The sequence below is a fragment of the Natrix helvetica genome, assembly GCF_964273705.1.
Source record: "Natrix helvetica genome assembly, chromosome: 7".
Lineage (NCBI taxonomy): Eukaryota > Metazoa > Chordata > Lepidosauria > Squamata > Natricidae > Natrix > Natrix helvetica.
This window is the reverse complement of record NC_138558.1, coordinates 52,045,849-52,063,380: the sequence shown is the minus strand read 5'-3', so window position 1 is coordinate 52,063,380 and position 17,532 is coordinate 52,045,849. Positions and strand designations below refer to the sequence as shown.

At 41.4% G+C, this 17,532-nt stretch overlaps 1 protein-coding gene across 6 annotated transcripts in view; it reads left to right on the top strand.

Annotated features, from left to right (window-relative positions):
* Positions 1–17,532, top strand: part of PALLD (palladin, cytoskeletal associated protein) — a 243,530-nt gene that overhangs the window by 44,374 nt on the left and 181,624 nt on the right. The gene's annotated exons all lie outside the window — the stretch shown is intronic.

Genomic DNA, 17,532 nt, shown 5'->3' with positions numbered 1-17,532 from the left:
GGTTGCAGAAGCTGATCGCATAACCTCAGAACACTGCAACCGTCATAAGTATGAACCAGTTGCCAAGCGTCTGAATTTTTATCATGTGATGCTGCAATGATTGTAAGTGTGAAAAACGGTCATAAATCACTTTTTTCAGTGCTGTTGTAATTTTGAATAGTCACCAAATGAATTGTTGTAAGTGGAGGACTACTTGTACTTGTTATTGTCAAGGAAGTTCACAATGGTTTGGCAGTATAATTGTCTAAAGCAGGGGTGTCAAACTCAAGGCCCGCGGGCCAGATCCTGCGGAGTGCTTCGATCTGGACTGTGTGGCTGCCCTAGGAACAGCAAATGATTGGCCCGTGATACCTCTGGCAGCAAAAACAGAGCTCCATTTTTGCTGGCAGAGGAGTGCAGGAAGCTGTCGCAGCCAAAAATGGATCTTGCGAGGGCCGCTTGTGGCCCCCCAAGCTCTGCTTTTTGCTGACAGAAGGTTACAAGAGGCCATCACAACTGAAAACAGAGCTCTGGAGCCTGTTTTCATTGGCGGAGCACTTGGGCTTCCACAGGCGACCCCAACATGAGTGACATCAAGCTGGCCATGCCCACCCTGGCCACACCTACCTCAGCCCGCTGAGGTAAAACACAACCACAATGTGGCCCTCAATGAAATCAAGTTTGACACCCTTGGTCTAAATTATTTCATACTTGAAATTGTGTACACATGTTACTTACGCAGGACTTAATTTGAAGAGCACAATTTTTTAAAAAAGCATCTATGTAATAAGACTTAATCTAATCTTTTTTTAAATGAAGAAGTCACAAGGGCCCATGTTCTTCCTCAATTGGCTGTTTTATATATAGCTGGGTTTAGGAATATAAAATCATATTTGGTTAATGACATCGTTCAGTGTATTTGCCAAATAATTGTGGTATCTATGTATTTCAGTTTTTTTTTAAATTGTTCTGTCTGAGCAGTATTGAACAGCTGTGGCTTGTGGTATCTTGTGATGACTTTACAACAGTTCAGATTCTTTCCACTCTGGGGTGAATGAACAATGATGTCATTTTCTGCCTTCAAAGCTTTAACCTTTAAGGTATTCTTAACCCTGGGGAAGTGGAAGTTTCCCCAAAAGTCCATTCTAGCATGGAACTGTTGATTCAAGCACATTCCAGTGTTTAAAAGACTTAGCCCCCAAATGTCTTTTTGTGGTCAGAACTAGCTAGAAATGATATTTTAAGGAGTAGGGAACAGACATTTTACAGAATATTTTTTGTGTTAATTTCTTTTCCTTATTGAGACCACATGTCTCTGATATGGCATCTTTTAATACATACTATATTTGGCTAGAAAGCCTAAAATGCATTATTTTAATTCCTTGGATAGGTTTTTTTCAGAAGGTTTATGTACATTATAATAGCCCTTTTGAACCAATGATGATTTCTTATGATGGACATGTATATCAACCAGAACAGCTAATGACTTCTATTGCTCTTCGTTCTAATAAGGCAGCCTGCGATTTAGGGTACAGTGTGCATATACATACATACAGGTGAAACTCAAAAAATTAGAATATCGTGCAAAAGTTCATTTCAGTAATGCAACTTAAAAGGTGAAATTAATATAGGAGATAGACTCATTACATGCAAAGCAAGGTAGTTCAAGCCGTGATTTGTCATAATTGTGATGATTATGGCTTACAGCTCATGAAAACCCCAAATCCACAATCTCAGAAAATTAGAATATTGTGAAAAGGTGCAATATTCTAGGCTCAAAGTGTCCCACTCTAATCAGCTAACTAAGCCATAACGCCTGCAAAAGGTTCCTCAGCCTTTAAATGGTTTCTCAGTCTGGTTCAGTAGGAATCACAATCATGGGAAAGACTGCTGACCTGACAGTTGTGCAGAAAACCATCACTGACACCCTCCATAAGGAGGGAAAGCCTCAAAAGGCAATTGCAAAAGAAGTTGGATGTTCCCAAAGTGCTGTATCAAAGCACATTAATAGAAAATTATGTGGAAGGGAAAAGTATGGAAGAAAAAGGTGCACAAGCAGCAGGGATGACCGCAGCCTGGAGTGGATTGTCAGGAAAAGGCCATTCAAAAGTGTTGGGGGCTTTCACAAGGAGTGGACTGAGGCTGGAGTCAGTGCATCGAGAGCCACCACACACAGACAGATCCTGGACATGGGCTTCAAATGTCATATTCCTCTTGTCAAGCAGCTCCTCAACAACAAACAACGTCAGAAGCGTTTTAACTGGGCTAAAGAAAAACAGACCTGGTCTGTTGCTCAGTGGTCCAAAGTCCTCTTTTCTGATAAAAGCAACTTTTGCATCTCATTTGGAAACCAAGGACCCAGAGTATGGAGGAAGAATGGATAGGCACACACTGCAAGATGCTTGAAGTCCAGTGTGAAGTTTCCACAATCTGTGTTGATTTGGGGAGCCATGTCATCTGCTGGTGTAGGTCCACTGTGCTTCATTAAGTCCAGGGTCAACGGAGCCATCTACCAGGAGATTTTGGAGCACTTCATGCTTCCTTCCGCAGATGAGCTTTATGGGGATGCTGACTTCATTTTCCAGCAGGACTTGGCACCTGCCCACACTGCCAAAAGCACCAAAACCTGGTTCAATGACTATGGGATTACTGTGCTTGATTGGCCAGCAAACTCACCTGACCCGAACCCCATAGAGCAGTGATGGCGAACCTATGGCACGCGTGCCACAGGTGGCACGCGGAGCCATTTGTCAGGGCACGTGAGGCGCTGCCCTGCCAGCTCAGTTCACCATTTTTAAAAGCCATTTTTCGCCGTCCCCAGGCTCCAGAGGCTTTATAGTGACTTCCGGTTTGCTCGGAAGGTCGTTTTGAGCGCTCCAAAGGCTTCAGGGACCGTCCAGAGGCTTCCCTGAAGCCTCCGGAGGGCCTCCGGGGGGGGGAGGCTCTTTTCACCCTCCCCAGGCTCCTATAAAGCCTCTGGAGCCTGGGGAGGGTGAAAAAAGCATGTAAAAATGGGGGAGTCGCGCCTTTTGTGCACACATGCGCACTGGGGGGTCGCGCATTGCATTTTGGGTGCGGCACGCACACACACCACCCCCCTGCGTTCCCCCCACTTGTGGCACATGAGCCAAAAAAGGTTCGCCATCGCTGCCATAGAGAATCTATGGGGCATTGCCAAGAGAAAGATGAGAGAAATGAGACCGAACAATGCAGAAGAGCTGAAGGCCGCTATTGAAGCATCCTGGTCTTCCATAACACCTCAGCAGTGCCACAGGCTGATAGCTTCCATGCCGCGCTGCATTGAGGCAATAATTGCTGCAAAAGGGGCCCAAACCAAGTACTGAGTACATATGAAGGCTTATACTTTTCAGAGGTCCAATATTGTTCTATGTACAATCCTTGTTTTACTGATTGCATGTAATATTCTAATTTTCTGAGATTGTGGATTTGGGGTTTTCATGAGCTGTAAGCCATAATCATCCAATTATGACAAATCACAGCTTGAACTATCTTGCTTTGCATGTAATTAGTCTATCTCCTATATTAGTTTCACCTTTTAAGTTGCATTACTGAAATAAATGAACTTTTGCACGATATTCTAATTTTTCGAGTTTCACCTGTACATGTTGGAATTGTGGTTGTTTAAGGGAAAGAGAACAATAGTCTCTTTATTTCTTACAAAAAATAATTAGCCTTTGCCTGGAGGAATATATGTACTGAATTACATTTTTTAAAAGAGAGTTGAACTACCATTCTTTATTGTAACTGATCTTTCTTTTGTACTTGGATTTTCATTTGTTTGCATATGTGTGTGCAGTAGAAAGCAGGGGAATGAAATATCACATTGCTGAGGTGGTCAGACAGATTTGTATTCTTTTCCGCTATATGATATTGAAAAGCAGAACATGTATATGACTTCTGGGAAGAAATGGTGAACTGAAGATAACTCTGCTAAAAGCATGTAGATTGGCTCTTTCTGTCAGAGGATTTGAGATTGCCTCCAAGTGCTTTAGATGGTTATTCTTCACAAGAAGAGCACAAGACCGAGGTCTCTATTGATTTTAGAGGTCTGGGAGATAGCCATCTTTCTCAAACCAAGGTTGGCACATTTACACTAGCTTGGCATGTTTACTTTTATAATTACTTTCAGAAATTGTTAATTGCTTTTTAGCTATTAGAAACCTTTGGATGGACGTTTTGCTTCTCATCCAAGAAACTCTTCAGCTCTGACAGGATAGGATTTATATTCCTTGCAGATAGCTGGTAATTAGTAAGAAAAAAAAAACAAAGTCCAGTTGCCTCCTGAAAAAGCACCTGTCAGCCTCTGTTTCGCTATTTGCTTTTGGCTGCCATTGAAACGGGGAGGGGGGGGCTGGTATTTGGGAGGGGAAGCTTTTGTACAGGAGAGATTGTAGAGGGAGAGTTTTGGTCTCACCGTCTATTGCGCATGCTGGAGATTAGCACTTGGTGTCGGTCAAGGCCAACTGTCCGCATACCTACCTAATGATGCTCCTTGAAGATGGAACTCACATGACACCTAAGAGATTTACAGATTGGACAGTGGGATGAGGGTTACTAGAGAGAGGGGGTTGGTCACATATTGATATGTATGATTTCGCGCGCTTTTGCCTCAGATCTTGCTTTGCTTAGCTACTATCTTTTCATAACCAGTAAAAGTACTCTTAATTCTGCAAAATGGAGTTAAGTGGTTTCTTTCTTGGTTACCGGGGGAGGCCCTGCTTGACAGGACCTTTGGGACAACCATGACCTGGATGACTGAGAATCTCTACAGACTTTTAGCTATACAATTTGGGATGAATACCCTTTGAATGGTGTGGGAGTAGGAATGGATTTCCAGAGGAAAAATTGGTTGGACAAGTTTGAATGCTGTGAGTTTGCTTCATTGTGACATAAAAGAAGTTTTAAATACAATTTAAGGGTTTAATTTTTTTGAAGTGCAAAAGAGTTAGAACTTTAATTTTGCAAAGTTACAAATGGGCTAAAGGTCCAGATGGATTTGAAATAAGATTTTGGAATCAATTCTGGAATCCTTCCTAAGGGAAAACTACTTTTGTTTTGAATTCTTTCAAACATGTTAGGATGAACTTTTGAAGGTTGGATTCTAGAGGGAGCCATAAAGAACTAAAGATTACAAATGAAGGAGAACAGTTAAATTCAATTTATTAAAACAGGATGGAAATATTTTAATTTTGGACATTTTGAATGATATTTTGAACAATGGACCCAGAAATTAAGGTTGCCTACCTCTATAGATGGACTATGTTTAAAATGTTACTGAAGAGGAACAAGTTTTACCAGACAAGATATCTTGGTTTTTTCCAAAAATGTGTTCTTGCACGTCACCCATGTAAAAAAAAAATGCAAAAATTATAAGAGCACAAACTTTTTGTCAAGCTAGAAAAATGTGCATTTGATCTGCCTCAATTAGACTATTTGGCGTACAGAATTGCATCATAAGGCAAGATGGATCCAGAAGAGGTATAATCTGTTCTGTTTCAGTAGAGGCACATCCGTCTCCTGACATAAAAGTGGTGCAGTGTTTTGTGGACTTTGCTAACTTCGACTGGAAATTCATCCCTAATTCTGCTGATCATGTAAAACCACTTTCTTAGCTTTTAAGAAAGAGTGGATGGTTCTCTTTATCGACTCAATAGGAAGCAGCATTTCAAGAACAACTTTGGGAGATAGGGCAATGAGATACAGTCAAGGATGAAGTGTTAGATATAAGACTGCAGCAGAATATGGATACAACAGTAAGATCAGAAGAAGATCCTAGTATTTTTGCGCTGTAAAAGGAATGGCAGGAGAGAATTGTATTTTCAGACTTGCAAGATTCTATAATAGTGATGCAGAATTAACTAATTTGGTCCCATTTCCTGTATGGTCCACCTTGATAGTCAGTCACTGTTCAGGAAGAGGGTGAAAAGAGATGAGAAAACAAAATGTGGAGAGGATTGGAGTTGATGGTCTGATACACTTGTCTGAGAGCCCATTAAACAATTGTGTTCATCTTGAAAGGCAGTGAGTGGCCTCTGGCTAAGTTTTGAACTGCTATTGTAGATTCTATTTGTCAGCAGTTTTAACTATCCTCTAAGAGCTTCAATTACATTGCCCAGTCAATACAAAATGAAACTTGACAGAAGCCTAGTTATCCTGTTTTTACATATTTTATGTACTATGTATAATATGTCAATTATGAAACAGACTAAAAGGCATTTGTCTTACCTTCCAAGAAGGTTATAACCATTATTAATTCTAGAGTCACATTACGATGGTCACCCCAAAACAGTTGGAGTCATCATTATTTCTAAAATGTTATTGGATGTCCAGATGGAAATTTTATAACTGGAGAATGAATTATTAATTTTATCCATTATTTTTACAGTGTGACTTTTGAAATATGTGTATTAATCATGGTTCCTCTAAACCAGCGGTTCTCAACCTGGGGTAGGGACCCCTTTGGGGGGGTCGAAAGACCCTTTCACAGGGGCCGCCTAAGATAATTGGAAAACACATATTTTTGATGGTCTTAGGAACCGAGACACCAATTTGATGGTTGGGGGTCACCACAACATGAGGAACTGTATTAAAGGGTTGCGGCATTGGGAAGGTTGAGAACCACTGCTCTAAAGCTTTGCCCTAAGTTTGATTAATATATTTATGTTGTTTCTAGTTCTCAAATGAGGATGATCTTTGTTTTTATTCCATAGAGTAAGAATTACATTTCTAATTTAAGTTTTACAAGACTCTGACAAGAGCATAGTTTAGCCAAGCCTATTAATGTCCATTTGGAGTATTGGCACTGGAAGCTGTTCAAAAATATATCAGCTTCTGTGGGATACGTTCAGTGGTAGGATTCAAATAATTTAACAACCGGTTCTCTGTCCTAATGATTTCTTCCAACAACCAGTTCACCAAACTGCTCAGAAAATTAACAACTGGTACGAACTGACTGAATCCTACCACTGGGTAAATTGGGATACAATGACCTTCTGCCAAATGGTTAACTGGATAAAACTGAACACACAAAGGCTGTGTCAACTTATCTAGAAGACTAAAAGTGGGCAACATGAGGCTTCTTACCATGTATTTACTACTGGTATAGAAGTTTGACAAGCATTCTGATTTAAGTTTTAGTAAAAGTTATAACTATACTTAATGTTACTTAATACTGAATGAATCAGTACTTATGAAAGGGCATCCATTAAGATGTACTTATTTCCCAAAAAGGGATGTCATTTTTGAATATTTTTTGTTTATTAGTCTGTGTTTGAGGGTACAGAGAGAACTGGAGTGGGTAGGACACTGCACATATTCATTATAATTACTTCCATTTTTACATTATAAATAGTGTGGCTTTTCAAAATTATTTAAAAAGCCCAGTAGTTTAGATTTTTCCATAAGTAACATAGTTTGTAAGAAAAGTAAGTCAAGTGTATTTTATCATTTGTTGAAGCATGCTGCCATATCTAAGGATGATGAGTTAATGTATTTATTAGTTCATATTCAGATAGATGGAAACTTGCATGTAAAGAAAAGGAAATTATTGCCACAGAGGAAGACCTTCAATTGAAAACATTTTTTTTCAGGGCAGTATAAACCAATCAATTTTTACTATTGTGCCTAATTAATTCAAAAACATTTTCTGATAATCTCTCACATATCACTATCGTTCAAGAGAAAAGTAAAATATCTATTAGGCTGTGTCAACTAGTCTCTAATCATGGTACAAACATGCTCTGGCAATATCTTTGTTTTGCCATGTCATGTGGAAGGAGACTTGCCTATCTCAAGTCATTCCCAACTTCTATCTTTCCACATTGTTTCCTGATAGTTAGAGTCCCTGACCGTCAGCTAAACACCAGGTCTACCTACAACAAATCTCATCTGATCGATAGCAGATGAGAGAGCAGACCTGATTTGTATTACTGAGACCTGGGTTGGAGGATTATCACCTCTCAGGAATGAGTTCACGAGGGTTTAAGATTTGGCATCAACCATAAGACTGCAGCAGGAGAAACGCTGTGGCAGTTATCGCTTGAGATGTTAAGGCTGCAGTTCTGCAAATAACTGGATGTGTGGCTTTATTTGTAAAATTCAGCTCAAGACCCAAGTTGACAATGCTACTGTTACTAAGCTTCCCTGCTTGAGATCTTAACTTCATCACAAAGTTGGTGGGGGGAGTTCCGCAGGCTGATGGTGCTGGGCAATTTCAACCTAACTTCCTGGGATAGGTGGGAGAGGTGGTTTAGGAGTTTGTAGCCACCATGGCAATCAGAGTCTCAGGTTATCCTGGGGACAATTTATATTAGAGACAGCATACTAGATCTGGTTTCATCTTGGGGCTGATTTTGTGAGTTACTGGTGGTCTCAGCTGAATCTTTGTTTAAAATAATGTTGTGGCAGCAGAGCTGAGCAGTTAAGGTATAAGTTTGCAAGTTCTGAACCTTCTGTTCCAGAAACTATTGCATACTTTCCTCATTGCTGTCACTACTTAATAAGTTACTCTGATACTTTTTGTCTTCTAGAAGGATATGTTTGTATGATATCCTTTCCCCAATAACTACATTTGAAATAGATTAGAATATCATACTGCCTACCCCTTAGTGCCAAATTAAAAAAAAATGCTGCCAATCCACAATAATAATGTTTTCTATTTTTGATACAATTGTAGAAAATCATACTATATTGCTATAAGTGCTATTTTGGTAGCAGAATCATTCTATTTCTATACTAGCTATACCAGTGATGACTAACCTTTTCCGGACGTGCCCAAATCGCGCTTGCGCATGTGTGAATGAGTGTGCATGTCTTAACCCTCCAAATGCAATGCGCACTGGCCCCGTGAATGTGCCCCACCCTTGTGTATGCATGCACATCCCCCATGCATGTGCCCCACACCGTGCATGTGCACACCCCCTACATGCCCCCCAACCCCAGCACATGTGTGTACATCCCCTACCCCCTTTGCATGTGCAGCAGATGCCCAACAACGAGCTGGCAAGCAGGAGGCATGTGCACATGCACAGTGGAGCTGAACTAGGGCGACGGCTTGCATGTCCACAGTGAGGGCGCTACATGACACCTGTGGCACGCATGCCATAGGTTCGCCATCACGGATCTATACTATCCAATTGTCTTCTATACAATTACCCTGTTTCCCCGAAAATAAGACCTCCCCGGATAATAAGCCCAATCGGGCTTTTGAGCGCATGCGCTAAAAAAAGTCCTCCCCTGAGAATAAGCCCTCCTTGAAAAAATTGCAACACAGCAGCAGCCATGAGGTGACCACATTTGCCACCTTCTGCACCTCAAAAATAATAAGACCTCCCAGAAAATAAGGCAAAGCGCTTATTTCAGGGGTCAAAAGAAAATAAGACCCTGTCTTATTTTCAGGGAAACACGGTACAAGCTACTTTATTAAAACTATGTCTTCGATTTTATTTTCCAAATAAAGAAGCTTTTAAAATGAGGGAACTCTTCCGCTAGTGACTGCTAATTTTGTGTGTGAGGGGGGGGAGTGCTTTCAAGTCAGTTTAGTCTCCTAGTAACTGTCTGGAGAAGTGTCTGCAGTTTTCTTGGCATGATTTCCAAAGTGGTTTGCCGTTATCTCCTTTCTAGGGCTGAAAGTGATTGACTGGCCCAAGGTTTATAGCTTGATACCTTAACCATTACACCAAACTGTTGACTGCTGAATATAACTGTAACATGGAAGGATATAACTTTAGTTATAGGTAGTTGTCAACTTAACGGCACTGAAAAAACTGACTTACGACTGTTTTTGACCCTTACATTGCAAAATCTACATGGTCACGTGGAAAAAATTCAGATGTTTGGCAACTGACTCATATTTGACTCAGTTTAGAGTTGCAGTGTCCTGGGGTCATGTGATCACCTTTGGTGAACTTCCCGCAAGCCAAGTCAATGGGGAAGCTCCTGTTCATTTAACAACCATGTTACTAACTTAACAGGTGCAGTGGTTCACTTAACTGTGACAAGAAAGGTTTGTAAAATGGGGCAAAATTCACTTAACAAATGTCTTGCTTAGCAACAGAAACTTAGGGTTCAATTGTGGTCATAAGTTGAGGACTACCTGTAGTATATATAGCTTCTATTAAAGGGATACGTTTTGCGAATTAAAAGCAGAGCTCTTTGTTTTAAAAGCAACTTTTAATTTATTTGTCCTTTAGTTATTTTATACTTCAACATTTGTCATTAAAGTATCACATTCTTAGTATTTTACTACTTCTGTATATCCAATTCCAATATTAAGAACACTTATCACGCGGCTATTCAGCAAAATTAACATCTGTTCATATACACAACTATTCTTCCCCCAACAGTTATAGTCTTTTATTAGATCTGGATTTTTTGCATGCTTCAGTTAAACATGCAACTACCATGTTTCTCCCCACCCCACCCCCATCCCCACATATTTATGAGAAATTTATAACTGTGGGATTTGTTTTAGCAGTAATGAGAGTATTCTATCCTGCTTAAACTTGTATTTTTTAAAAATATATAACTGGCTATGATTCACTGTCTGATCAGAAAACCTGAGATATATTCAGATTTTCATTCTTCTGATTGGGCTGGGTGCAAGGAAGGGATATTGTTAAAATATCAGCAATTCTACATATAAAATACTAAATCTAATTCTTTAGAATGTAATAATGCAAAGAGTGGTCTTGTAGTTAAATGCAGAACTTTGAGTCAACTTCAAAGGTCTGTTTATATTCTCCAAGCTGTCATAATGGAAGCAGAAGGCTAACACTTACTTTTTCATGGGGAAAAATGTAACAGGGAAACTTACCTTACCGAGTCTTTTTTGCAAAGATAGCAAGATACCTTGAAAGAAAATGATATAAAGTGTCTTTCTCAAATCTAATGGCACTAGCAGGCAAATATAATTAGGATTCATTGGGTAGAAAACCTTAACTAAAAAATGGCATCTCCTATAGAGTATAAGTGGACGTGTTTTTACATTTCCTTTAACATGAACATCACACAATAAACGTAAATATAGTTTAATTCTGTGGTTGCTCATCTCATCATGCATCCTTCCCCTACCTGGTACCTCCAGAGTGTTATTTAATGTTTTTATACTGTTCAAAATGACAAGCATCTGGAGTTAAAAACAAAGCACAAGACTTAATACTTTTAAAAAATCTTTCTTTGTAACCTTGTGATAATACAGATAACCTGTATATCATCTATATTATATATAATACAGGTAGTCATCCACTAAACCATTTTGTGACCATTCAAAGTTACAACAGTACTGAAAACAGTGACTTATGATCGGTTTTCAAACTTAAAACTGTTGCAGCATCCCCATTGTCATGTGATCAAAATTTGTGCTTATGGCAACTAGCATGTATTTATGATACTTGCATTGTTCCGGGTCATGGCATCGCCATTGATAACCTTCCCAGCCAGTTTCTGACGAGAAAAATCAATGGGGAAAGCCAAATTTGCTTGATGTCTGCATGATTCACTTTATAACTGCAGTGATTTGCTTAAGTGTGACAAAAAAGGTTATAAAACGGGACAAAATTCATTTAACGACTATCTTGCTTAACAACCAAAATTTTGGGCTCAATTGTTTGTCTTACAAACATCTAACATGAAAACCCAAAAGCAGCTTGGTTTTCTGGAACAGAATTATAAGTCAGGGACTACCTGTAGTTAATATCTGCATTGTGAATTATGTTAAGGTTCCTTCTGTCAGGGGAAAATTTCACCCTGAGCTAACGAGGTGTGAATCGACGGCTTTCCAAACAGTATATCTTCAGAAAAATGAAAATAAAAATCCGATAACATGTTCTAATTAAAAACAAACTTTTAATATGAAAATAAAATGAAAACAAATCTATCTAATTGTTACATTTTGGCAAGAGCAACTGTCACCCTTCCACACCTTCCTTAAAATGTTATGATATAGCAGGGCCTAGGAAACATGCATTTTCTGTAACAACCCTTCCCTATGCGGAATACTTGGGATCTGGCAGCCCCTTTAGTGTTCTGGAGATCTGTAAAGAACTGACTCTTCCCCCAGCTAATGTAACACATTGAAGTTGGATTCTGACTATTTTCTAGTTGGAAAAGGCTAACCCATGCACCAAGTTTTTGCTTTTTTTGCTTTTATTATTTCTACTTGGTTTTTTTTATTCCTGTTGTGAATTGCCTCAAGTTGTGATTCTTGAGATAGGCAACTATATCAGTCAAATAAATAAATAAACGAATGTCCAGTGCTTCATAGAGTTCAATGTCCTACAAACATTTATTTGAAAACCCAAAAGCAGCTTCACTTATAAAGGAATACTTTAAGCTTGCAATATCGCATGATTGAATTTCTGGAACAGAATTATACAGTTAAAAACGTTGCATTTGGTTGTTTGAGTGTAAATATTTTAGTTACAAAGCCATTCTCATGTTCAAATAAGAGTAAAAATGAAGGATCAAATGAACACAACAAATTTCTAGGAAAAAAGGCTGAAATATGTAACTGCTGCTCGACTTAGCCTTCTCCAACAAGTGTGAGGTCTTCCAGGACATTGTAAGACCAGTTTATTTATTTATTTAGCATATGGTATATCACTACATAGACTAGCAATATATATTAACTTTTCCTGTGCGCTGCTTGGAGAGTCCAAGCATGGGTTAAACTCAGCCAATCTGCCCAGGACTGAATTGAAACTTTAGCCACACCTCTGCTGCTGACCAGACTCCAGTTTTTTCAATTCAGTCAGCCCAGTGGACTTGCTTAAAGTTTCTCTTCAATCCTTGTAGATAGCTTTGGACTCCCCATTTATTTAATAGGCATGGCTAGATGGTCATGTGACTGAGTGGATGTGGTCAACTCAACATCACTCACATTGAGGGGTGCCTGGCCTGTTCTCTCCTCGCCCCTTTCCTCGCAGCCACTTCTTGTCTCTTCTTGCATGTTATGGTGAAGGAGGAAGCTTTTTCAAAGTCACCTTCCCCTTGATCCTAGCCAATAAGATGAGATTTTACTATCAGAAGACCTGATGTACATTTCCAGGTATTGTTTATCACCATTCTCTTGGTAGTACTGAATGGAGAGATTTATAAAGAATAATAGAGTTGGAAGGGACCTTGGAGGTTTTCTAGTCCAAGGTTAGAAAATTAATAATGAAAGAACTTTAACAAACTAGAAACAATACAGGTACAAAGTTATGCAGAAGAGTATATATTGCAAGTAATATTATTGGACTATACACTATACTATATGATAAAGAGAAAAATGGTTGTGATTAGCGGGTATAACATCATGTATATTTAAAAAGGATTTGATACAACCAGTATACTGTTGTTGCAAAATTGAAATTGTGATGTAGAATAAAGGAAAATGTACAATAAAATTATTTTTTTAAAAAAAATGAATTACAGGCAACACTGAAAGGGTTTCCTCTCTGCCATTTCAACTGCCAGGCTTGTGCTGTTGTGTGTTCAAATGGTGGCACTGCTCTGAAGTTCAAAATACTGGTGCAGATGTTCATGGCAGGATGCCATAAAATTCTTCCCCTCTGGGACATAACGCAGGGTGAAATTGAAATGATTAAAGTGTTGAGCTCAACAGATTTATTTAGGGGAAGCCTGCAGGAGTTTTCAGGGCTTGCAGATTTTTATGGTCAGTCCATACCTCAAACGGAATCCTTGAGCCTTCCAGGAAATGCTGCCACCACACTGCATACGCCTCCTCCTCCCATATCGCCCATCTCTGTTCAGTCTTAGTGAGTTTCTTAGAAGTGTGCTTGCATGACTGTAGCATCCCCCAAGCATTCCTCTGCAATAAGACCACCCTCATGGCTACGTCACTCACGTCAGCCTGAATTACAAATGGAACATCTTGGGTGGGGTGCTTCAGCATGGGTTCTGAAGCAAACAGTTGTTTGAGCTTTTCAAATGCTGCTTGCATTCCATGGTCCACTTACATCGCTGACCCAGTTTTGACTTCCCCTCACCCTTAGTTTTTAAAAGGTTGATGATTGGCAATGTGATCTTTGCAAAGGAGGGGGTGAACTGTTGGTAGAAATTGGCAAAACCCAGAAAGCTTTGCAATTGTCTCCTAGTGCGGAGAGGGGCCCACTAACACTGCATTTACCTTTTCTGGGTCCATTTCCACTCCTCCTTACTTTCTACAGGTAATCAATCTTATCTTGGTGAAATTCACACTTTGAAAGTTTTGCATACAGTTCAGTGACTCAGAGCCTTTTTAGGACTGCCCGCACCAATTTCACATGTTCCGCCCTCGTTTCAGTGTATATTAAAATATCATCCAAATACACCAACGCTCCCTTGTACAAAAAGTCATGCATAACCTCATTGATCAGTTGCATAAGCACCGCAGGGGGGGGGGGGGGGCGTAAGCCGAAAGGGAGCACCCAGAACTGGAAACATCCCAGGGGTCAATTAAATGCCATTTTCCATTCATCACCCTCCTTGATTCACACCCGGTAGTAAGCTTCACACAAGTCTAACTTAGTGAAGATTTTTCCTTTGGCTAGATGCGCCAACATGTCTTTCATCAGTGATAGTAGGTACACATTTTCTATGCACACCGCGTTTAGTCCCCTATAATCAATACATAGACGAAGTCCCATCTTCTTCCGGAACAAAACCCTGTCATGGCCTTCCTGTGATAAATCCACATTTTAAGTTCTTGTCTATGAAGGTTTGAAGCTCTCCTAGCTTGCGTGGAGTCATCAAGTAAAGTTAAGTCTTTGGGAATTTAGCTCCAGAAAGAATTTCAACACTGCAGTCCTTTGGGCGATGGTGTGGGAGCGCATCAGAGCCTTTCTCACTAAACACATCTCTCAAGTCCCAGTACTCTTTTAGGATTTTGGATTCGCTTATTGAGTGATCCCGAGCTGCTGCTCCCACCTCCCTTTGCCCTTCGTTTCTCTCACCACTGGGTTTTGGGATCTTTTCCTCTTCCTTGGCCATGAATCTTTAAAAGCCCCCGCCTCCAATTCAGGGTTCCATTTCTGCAGCCAAGACAATCCAAGTAGGAGCAGCCTCTTCATCCCTGGTGCCATTATTTATATCAGAGTCAGAGTCTCTTTATGCTTTCTCATTCTCATCTCTACTGGTCCAGTTATAAAGTGATCTGGGCCCCCTCCAGCTATGGTCCCATCTAGCTAGCAAAACACTATGGGCACTTTCAGACGTTTGAGTCTCAGTCCCAGTTTTTCAGTGACTTCAGGACTGACTATGCCCCAAGTCCAATAAAACCAGCATCCTCCCTTGGGCCCCTGAAGAAGGCACCACTAACTCCTCAGGGATTACAAGGGTCACATGCCAATTTACCAAGGGATTATCATCGCTGTCACTGTTAGCCTCATCCGAGTTGGTCAGAGTTCCCAACCCCTCAGAGCCAGGCAGGGAGAGCTCTATGACCTCTAATCCTTTCAGCACTGTCTCTCAGATCCTTGGAGCTGGTTTTGTTGCCTCCTCCATCTGGGTTGCCATGGTGCTGGATTGGTATGCCACAGCTTGGTACCACTCCCCCCCATGTCTGAGGCCCTCCAGCGTTGATCCCTGGCAAGGTCATTCTCCACTTCTGCTGTCAACACATACCCCACAGGATTCGTGACGCTCCACACAAGACGCAGGTGTAGTAGATGTTATCATTGAGGCCATCTTTGATGTGACACAAGGACCTTGAGAAGCTACCTGTGCAAGATGCTCTTAGGCACTTCTACCCTCCCTAACCTGTTGTATCAGAAACAGGGCCTGGTTCAGCATGGCTTCCTCTGGGCTTCTTTCCAAGGGAGGGAATCTTCCCTTTGCCCCACGACCCTCGCCCACCTGAGCCTATTGGGCTTTTCACTGAAGTTCAGCTCCTCTTGCTATTCTGCCTCACCTCGAGTCTGGTGTGGTATAATGGGGGAGCTGGCTGTAGCTCAAATTTTCTCCAGCTCACTCCTGTGGTTAGACATTGGAGGCTTGGTGCCCACAGAAGACTGCTGGCAGAGTTTGGGGGAGAGAAACAAGCCAGGGACTCTGCTGCTTCTGCTTTCCTTGCATGCAGCCAAAAGTTCACAAAAGGCAAAAAGATCCCCCTCTCTGCAGTCCCAGGTTGACAGGTTGCTTGACTTGGGACTCATGCTGTGGGAGAAGAGGCACTGCAAGGGAGCCCATTTCTCACATTGGACGGTGGGAGGCGCCCACACATAGGCCAGACCTCAGGGTGCTACCCTGAGCAGGCACCGTGCTGGAGGCAGGGGAAGGTCAGTCCCCTTACCCCGTTGCCTGCCCTCCGCCATTTCTCATCAAATGTTTGTGTATGTGTGTGTGACAGAGAGAGGGAGGGAGAGGGAGAGAGAAAACCATGGAGAGAAAATCCTTTCAAACAGTGTTGCCTGCAATTCTTGTTACTCCCCTCCCTCGTTTCTATTTCGCTCTCTCTTTCTGTCTCATTCTCTCTCTCTCTCTCTCTCTCTCTCTCTCTCTCTCTCTCTCTCTCTCTCTTTCACACACAAACACACACACACACACACACAATTGTTTGAAAGGGACAGGCTGGGCTTTGTTTCTACCATAGGCGCACACTTCCCACAGTCTTCCAGAATTGCCTGCCCTTTTGTCCTTTTCTCAAGTAGCAACAGCCAGGTAGAGGCAGGGGGGAGCCAATTCTGATGGGCTGCCTGACTTTCTACCTCATCATAGCAGCAGCCTGAGTAACACCCAAACTCCAGGCCTGGTTGCCGCCTGTTCCAGAGCCACAAGGTGAGCTGCAGAAGAGCGGGTCCCTTGGCTACAAGATTGCCTGGTGCCATGGGCAGGGCTGGGGGTAGGAAGAGTGCACTGAAAACATCTCCAGGCACCCAGAGAGACACAACTTCTGGCCTTCACTGTATCAGCTGATCAACAGTCTGCGGCTAAGGGGCCAAGCAGCCATGAAATGATCGGGGAAGGGAAGGGCTGCCGCCTCTGCTGGCCACACCTACCCCCCAAAAATCAGGCTCAGACTTATTTTCGGAGTAGGTTGTATTTTTGGGAAAACATGGGTAGCTCTCTTCAGTTGTTTCATTGAATGCATGTGTCAGGGTTCCAATGCCCTTTTGCATTGGGCCTTCAGGCCTGCCAGCATGTAGGCTACAGTAGCAGCAAGCAACTTGTCTTAAAGATGTTTTGGATGTCCATTCATTCCCAGCCAGCAAGACCAGTGGCAAATAATTGTGGGAACTATACTGGAAATTATCTGGAGGATCCCTACATCCCTATTTCTGGATTAGAAAGGCTTCCTTCCAGTGGTGAAATGTAATTTTTTTTACTACTGGTTCTGTGGGCATGGTTTAGTGGGTGTGGCTTGGTGGGTGTGGCAGGGGAAGAATACTACAAAATCTCCACTCCTGGGGTCAGCCAGAGGTAGTATTTGCCGGTTCTCCGAACTACTCAAAATTTCTGCTACTGGTTCTCCAGAGTCTGTCAGAACCTGCTGAATTTCACCCCTGCCTCTTTCATGTTAGTTTATCAAAGAAAAGCTAATGAACAATTCTTAAC